A 7,699-nucleotide genomic window follows, 5' to 3' on the forward strand; every position below is an offset into this window, starting at 1 on the left:
ATTAGATACCTACACAAACAGAAGCAAAGATCAGGGCAGCATTTGCCAGAATTCATGAAATAAGAAGTGACCAGAGCAGGGAAGTGGCTTCAGACAATCTCTGCTGCCTACAGTCCAAAGCAAGTGACACGGGCGGTTTCCAGGGGTGCTGCAGAATTCAGGAAGTACAGAGAAGCCTCAGTCTCTGCTACCTGCAGCAGGTGGATCACAGAAACTCACCTGGAAGCTTGTGTAAACCTCGTCTCTGCCCCCTTCCCACTTGCCCATGACTGTGCCAGAGAATGACGGCTTCTCCTGCCCTGCCATCCTTCAACTTTCACATGAATTTACAGAACCTAACCCAGAACCACTCCAGAAAGGAACTCTAAGACATGTACTTGCAGACTTCTCTGTAATGATGATGTAATGATAAAGATAATGTAGAAGCAGACAGAGAAGCTGCAGAGCTAACAGCAGATGATCTGTTGAGGATAGGGGGTTTGCCAGTTTCTTTATACTTGGTGTGCAAATTGTAGATTTGAAATTTGTTATTGATTCCATTTTGAGTCTCCCTCCTTCCACACTGAGTGCTTGCAAAAAGTTAGAGACGGCTGGCTCGTTTATTCACTCGTTCCTCGAATACTTGCTGGACTCTTATTATGTGCCAGGTGCTGGCCCAGATGCTGGGGATGTACTGGTGAACAAGACAGACAAGGGCCCTGCCCTTGGAGGCTTACACTCTAATTAAAGAGTATATGACCATAATAAAGTGAACACACTGAACAAAGTAATTTCTTTTTCCTCATAGCTTTCTTGAGGTATATTTTACATATCATAAAATTCACCCATTTTAAGTACACAATTCAATGACTTTTAGTAGAGTCCCTGAGTGGTACAACAATCACCATAAATCAGTTTTTGAACATTTTCATCCTCATAAGAAGATCCCTCATGCCCATTTACAGTTAATCCCAGTTCCCACCTCCCAGCCTCAGGCCACCAAGAATGGATAAATTGTCTGTCTGCATAAATTTGCCTTTTCTGAACATTTCATATAAATGGAATCACACTGATGATTTCAATTTGAGATAAATATGTGATTTAAATGAATCAGAGAGATATGATAGAGCAGATGGGCAGTAGGGAGGTGCACCTTCATTTTGGATGGCGGGGGAAGGCCTCCTTGAGAAGGACTGACATTTGGCTTGAGATGTACCTTGTCATATATATCAGGCATGCATTGTCAAGAGCACGAGGTAGAGACTCTGTTAATTGGTATAAAATACACTAAATACATCAAAATATGGCAATACACTAAAAATCATGGTTTGGAGATGATGTGCGGGTTACCTGGCAACACACGTGCCCAAGGAGGGTGTGGGCTTTACAGGGCACATTCTCGTAGAGAGAACTGAGGAGGAGGTTAGAAGAAAAGGGACAAAGGGCTGTTTTCTCTCTAAAGAACAAAGTTCTCAGATTCTGTTGACAAATGTAACCCAGCAACTACTAGAATATTCAGACATAAAAAGAGATGGAACCAAACAAGAGCATCTGACTCAACTTCTCCCCTGCTCCAGGAGCTCAGCCAAGTACAGCAAAACTTTCAGCCCTCAGAGAAGTGTGGTTGAGACAAATGTCGAGACTTAAGAATCAGAAGTTCTTCCAGTCCCAGTTTCTACACTTTCTTGCAATGTAATTTGAGCTGCTGTCTTCTCGTCTGCAATATGGAAATACAAAGTCTTATCCTGTTGGACCTTTTGGGGAATTAAATGTGATAATATAGGTAAGCACTCAGCCCAATGCCTAACACAGTATAAGGCTTTAATAAATGATATGATTTGTCATTTTGAAGGAAGGAACAGCAAGCTCAAGATTCAAGTAAGTAAAGGCGATGTGAGGTTACATACTTGTGAATGAAAAATATTGCCAGCCATATCAGTAAACAAAAGATGCTGTGGCCATCAAGTCATCAGTGGCTACTGCCACCTCCAAGAGTGAACTAGAAATAAATCTAACCAAGGAACTTAATGACTTGTACTCTGAAAAGTTAAGACATTGATAAAAGAAACTGAAGATGACAAAAATATACCATGTTCATGGATTAGAAGAATTAATATTGTTAAAATTACCATACTCCCAAGGCAATCTACAGATTCAATGCAATCTTTATCAAAATACCAATGCCATTTTTAACATAACTAGAACAAATAATTCTAAAACCTATGTGGAAACACAAAGGACTCCAAATAGCCAACACAACTTGGAGACAGAAGAACAAAGCTGGAGGTATCATATGCCCTGATTTTAAACTATACTACAAAGCTATGGTGATTAAAACTGGGCACAAAAACAGAAACATCTATCAATGGAATAGAATAGAGAGCCCAGAAATAAACCCACACTTATAGGGTCAATAAATCTACAACAAAGGAGGCAAGAGTATACAATGGGGAAAAGACAGTCTCTTCAATAAGTGGTGCTAGGAAAACTGGACAGCTACATGCAAAAGAGTCAAACTGGACTTCTTTCTCACCATATATATAAACTAAAAATTGATTAAGTAATTAAATGTAAGACTTGAAACCACAAAACTCCTAGAGGAAATCATAGGAAGTACGCTGTTTGACACTGGTCTTAGCAAAAATTTTTTTTGAATATGTCTCCTTAGGCAAGGAAAACAAAAGCAAAAATAAACAAATGGCCCATCAAACTAAAAAGGTTTTTCACAGCAAAGAAAACCATCAACAAATGAAAAGGCAATCTACTGAATGGAAAAAGATATTTGCAAATGATATATTCCATCAAGGTTTAATACCTAATATACACAAAGAACTGATACAACTCAACATCAAAGAACAAACAACCCAATTAAAAATGGGTAGAGGAATCAAACAGACATTTTTTTTCCAAGAAAACATACAGATGGCAAACAGGTACATGAAAAGATGTTTAGCATCTCTCACTATCAGGGAAATGCAAATCAAAACCACAATATCACCTCACATCTATCAGAATGGCTATTATCAAAAAGACAACAAATAACTACTGTTGGCAAGGATGTGTAGAAAAGGGACCCCTTATGCTCTGTTGGTGGGAATGTAAATTGGTGCAGCCACTGTAGAGAACTGTGTGGAGCTTCCTCAAAAAATTAAAAGTAGAAATACCATGGGATTCAGCCATTTCACTTCTGGGTATTTTTCTGAAGAAAACAAAAATACTAATTCAAAAAGATATGTGTGTCCTGATGTCCATTGCAACATTATTTACAACAACCAAGATATGGAAGCAACCTTAGTGTCCATTGACAGATGAATGGATAAAGAAGATATGGTGTAAATAACCATGGAATATTACTCTGCCATAAAAAAGAAGAAAATCTTGCCATTTGCAACAACATGAATGAACCTAGAGGTTATTATGCTAAGTGAGATAAGTCAGACAAAGAAAGATAAATATAGTATAATTTCACTCATGGAATCTAAAAAAAAAAAGCAAACAAATATAACAAAACAGAAACAGACTCAGAGATACAGAGAACAAACTGGCAGTTGCCAGAGAGGAGAAAGATGGAGGAATGAGTGAAATAGGTGAGGGAGATTAAGAGACATACATTTCCAATTATAAAATATATAAGTCATGAGAATATAACGTGCCACATAAGGAATGTAGTTAGTAATACTGTAATAACTTTGTATTGTGACAGATGGTAACTAGACTCGTGATCATTTTGAAATGTATGAAATAATGAATTGCTATGTTGTACACCTGAAACTAATACAATATTTTAAGTCAATTATATTTCAATTTTTAAAAAAAGGTAATTTATGCAAAGCACTTTGCAGAGTACCTGACACATTGTAAGCACAATAAAAATGGGTTATTCTCATCATTGTTCGTGTATTTGAACATTACTGTTTGCCATGCAGTGTACTGTGAGCTGGGTAGGGGGCACACCTTGTGCAGTGGAACAGAAGTGGGTTTGGGAGAATTAACACTGAATTTCAGTTCTAGCTCTGCCCTTTCTTAGTTGTTCTAACTTAGTCAAATCCCTCAGTCTTCCCAAGCCTCCATTTCTCACCTAGAAAATGAGAGTCATGGTATATATCCCCAGGATTGTTAGGAGAAGTAAATAGAATAATGTCTTTGAAAAGCACATTGGAGGTACAAAAGGAGATGTTGCTAGTCGTCTGTGGACTGCTGGGGCATTTTGCTTCTCCTCCTGCCCTCATTTGGTCTACTTCTTTGGGGTCCATTTTCTTTTCGATTTTGGTACCAACCAGAAGTGAGGGAAGGGAAGAAGGGCATATTGACACCAACCTCAGTCCACTTTATCAGGGATTGTTAATCCTATAATACTTTTGATGAGAGAAAACATTGAAGATATGATTGATTCATTCATATATAGATTCTGGAGAGGGAGTATATTTCCACTTCCCAGGGTAAACATAGTTTTGTACAAAGAAATCAAGTTTTAGTATCAGATCTACATTACAAATCTTAGAAAATCCTTATTCAATTCTCTTTATACCCATGTGGCCATGGGTGAATTACTTCACCTCTCTGAGCCTCAATTTCTTCATCTATAAAATAGGAGTAAATATACCTAACATGTAGAATTGTTAGGTTTAAATATAAGATATGTAAAATACAGTATCAGAACAGTGTCCAGTAAGTGGTTGTTCTTCTAAACTAAAATGTTTATTTCAAGTCTTTCCAGTTTAACTATGGTAAAGATTTTTAGCACCACCGAGATCTTTTTTTATGAAATACAGTAAAGTCATAACAAGCCGACATAATCAAATGCAATGTTTTTATCTTCTCCCTTCAGACTCGTGATTCTTGCCTCCTCAGACATCACTCTCCAGGACCAATGTTCTGTCAATAAAGGCATGCTAAGTACTACTGTGTGCAAGCAAGACTCTGCCAGTCCCCTGGGATGGGTCACTGTGGAATGCAGTCCCTGGCCTGCAAGGGAAACAGACTGTCCACAGTGACAGTGCCATGGGACAGGGCTCTGATGGCACAATGCCGAGAGCTCTGTGAGAACCTACACTAGACAGCCAGAGAAGGTGAACTCTAGGCTCTGCCTTGGAGGACAGGAAAGAGTTTGCAGGTGGTCCAGGGAGGGAAATACATGGAGATAGGAATGGTGAGAAGTTTGGGTTGGCTGAAACATGGTAGGTTGGAAAAGTGGCAGAAGAAGAGATTGGAGAAGCAGGACAGGAAAAGATGACAAAGAACTGACCTAGAGCAGAGAAGCTGAAGGTAAGAAGGAAGAAAAGAAGGTAAGAGACATTTCTGAGGTTGCATCATTAGTTCTTAGCAACCAAAAGACATTGGTTATTAGCCCAGAGAGGGATGAGGAGGAGGAGCACTAAAGAGCACCAAAGAGCACCAGAGAGGGCTCTCGGTATTCAACCTGGAAGACTGAGTAGGTGGTGTCTCCACCGACTGAGATGGAATCCTAGTAAGAAGAGCAGGTGGGGGCGTAAGTTTTCATCTTAGTCTGGCATGTTTTGAATTTGAGATGCATGTGGAACCTTCCAGGCCAAGGAAGGTTCCCGGACAAGGATGTAACTCTGTTAAAGCTCTGAGGACCCTGCTGGCTGACATACATCCTTCTCTGTGGTAAGTGACCATGTCCAGTAGCCAATTAGACCTGCAGACATGTCTGGGCTGAATAGAGGGTTTGGGCATCTTCCAAATGCAGTCACTGAAGTCACAGGGTAGAAAAGGCACTCCTTGTACCCCATAGCTCCCAGCAGAGGGAGGAACTTGATGAATCACAGTTACTGGGTTGACGCTCTTAGCATGGCTCTCCTCCCTACCCACCTCATCTTTTCTGTCGTGTGTACATCGTTCTTCCTTTCATCTCCTCCTGCTTCTCCTTTGCAACTCCCAGTGAATGCCTGATGAATCCTGGCTTAGTGAATAAGCTAAACCCTCCACTTAGAAATCAAGCCCTAGCTTTTATCTTCCTCTGTGGGTTTGCATTTGCTAGAATCAAAGTAACATTAGCACAATTTGGATTAATGTGGAGACTTCTAATCCGTTTCTTTGAAATATTCTATATTTTAATAACTTTAATAATTACTCCTTCCTTTCTCTAATTAAGAGCTTAGAGACAGAGACCTTGGAGAGGGACCAAAACAGTGGTGTTAAGTATTGTGGAGAATAGGAAGAAACATTTGCAGAGCAGAATCAATATTCAGAGCCAGCTAAGAAGCATTTGGATTTTAATTCCATGAGCATTGCTGTGGACAAGGCCTCAAATGCTGGGGATACAGAGGGAGCAGGACTTTCCTTCTCCCTGTTTGGGGTCCAACTAGGATGCCCCAGGTTGCACTGACAACAATAGTGTCAATTCCATAATCATAGCCTACTGGTAATGTTCCCAGCAGTCCTTAGAGCTTAGGAGAATCCCAGACCACCCTGACTCCACCTCACTGTTCTGAGTTCGGCGGGGGGGGAGGGGGGGGCACTGGTGGTTGATCAGAAGTTCCTGCTGTGGCGTTGCCTTCCACCCACAAAAGTGGCTTCAAGTCCTCAGCTCCAGTGGCAGCTGTGTGTTTTAGGGTGTCCTCTCCACCGGAAGCTAATCTAATGGGCCCAGAAGAACCCTCAGGACCCTCAGGCTAACCTTGTCTCACTTCCCAGCTCCACATGGGTATGGAAGCCACGGGGAAGGAAAGTTCTAGCTTCTGGGCACGGGGTGAGCCTGGGGGCTTGGCAGAGGAGAGCCTCCAGAGGGGCAGAGGGTGTGCCTGCTGGCACGAGGCCTCTCTTGAAGCCAGGCTGGAGCCCAGAGGCGGAGGTGGGTTTTCTGCTCCTGCTTCAGCCCAGTGCAGACACCGTCCTTATATAACACATCTTTCTGTTTGAAGCCCAGCTCAGGAATGAGCTGCTCAGGGACTGGTTCTGGGGTTGCCCACCTCTTAGACCCAGAGTCACCATCCTCTTCCTTCCAGGGACCCATCTTCAAGAACTGAGCAGCTTCTATTTTGAACTCTGACACACAGGGTTTCATTGAGCCCTTTCCCCTCAACCATACCACACCTACTCTTTAAACAAAATCTATCTTTAGTGATTCTGAGGGGCTTTGCCATTCTCAGGAAGACCCTCCTGAGAAGGATTCCAGAGGATTCCACTGCTACCTTACTAAGGAATGCCAGCCTCAGAGAGTCAGAGATGGTCTTCTGCATCTCTCCCACTGAAGAAGAGGAAAAAAATGCACAAATTCAGTCTCTAGCGAGCCATCCCTCTAGCAGGAACTCCAAATCCCAGAGATAAATTTGATGCAACTCTTCCGCAAAAAAATTACGGTCTTTTGAGGAATCGGACATGGGCAATAACACAGTTGTAAGGTAGGATAGACTAAGTGCTAAATGTAGATTCAAAAAGCCCTCATTAATTCTGACTTGTTGAATTGGGGTGAGGAGGTATTTGTTCTTTGAGGATAAGAAGGATTTAATAGATGGATAATACAGGAAATGGTGCTCCAGGACGGGGGTGCAGAATGAGGCAGCCAGGAGAGCTTGTAAATGCGAGCTTTACTTAAGGAACAGTGAGGGGTTCGGTGTTGATAAAGCACATGGTTCGTACCAGGGTGGATAGGGCATGAGGCTGAAATGGATAATGACCCACGAGGCCAGCCTTCGGTGCTATGGGGAGAAATCTGGTCTTTATTCTGCAGGGGCTGGAAAAGCACCATGGCAGCTTT

The 7,699-nt window shown here is 41.7% G+C and overlaps 1 long non-coding RNA gene across 1 annotated transcript; it reads left to right on the forward strand.

Annotated features, from left to right (window-relative positions):
- Nucleotides 1-1,526: 1,526 nt before the first annotated feature.
- LOC140698973 (uncharacterized) lies at nt 1,527-4,878 on the forward strand. Its single transcript, XR_012076982.1, has 2 exons — nt 1,527-1,762; nt 4,808-4,878. It is a non-coding gene; the product is annotated as an uncharacterized lncRNA (long non-coding RNA).
- The last annotated feature ends 2,821 nt before the right edge of the window (nt 4,879-7,699 follow it).

This window comes from Vicugna pacos, chromosome 10 (assembly GCF_048564905.1).
Source record: "Vicugna pacos chromosome 10, VicPac4, whole genome shotgun sequence".
NCBI classification, from domain to species: domain Eukaryota; kingdom Metazoa; phylum Chordata; class Mammalia; order Artiodactyla; family Camelidae; genus Vicugna; species Vicugna pacos.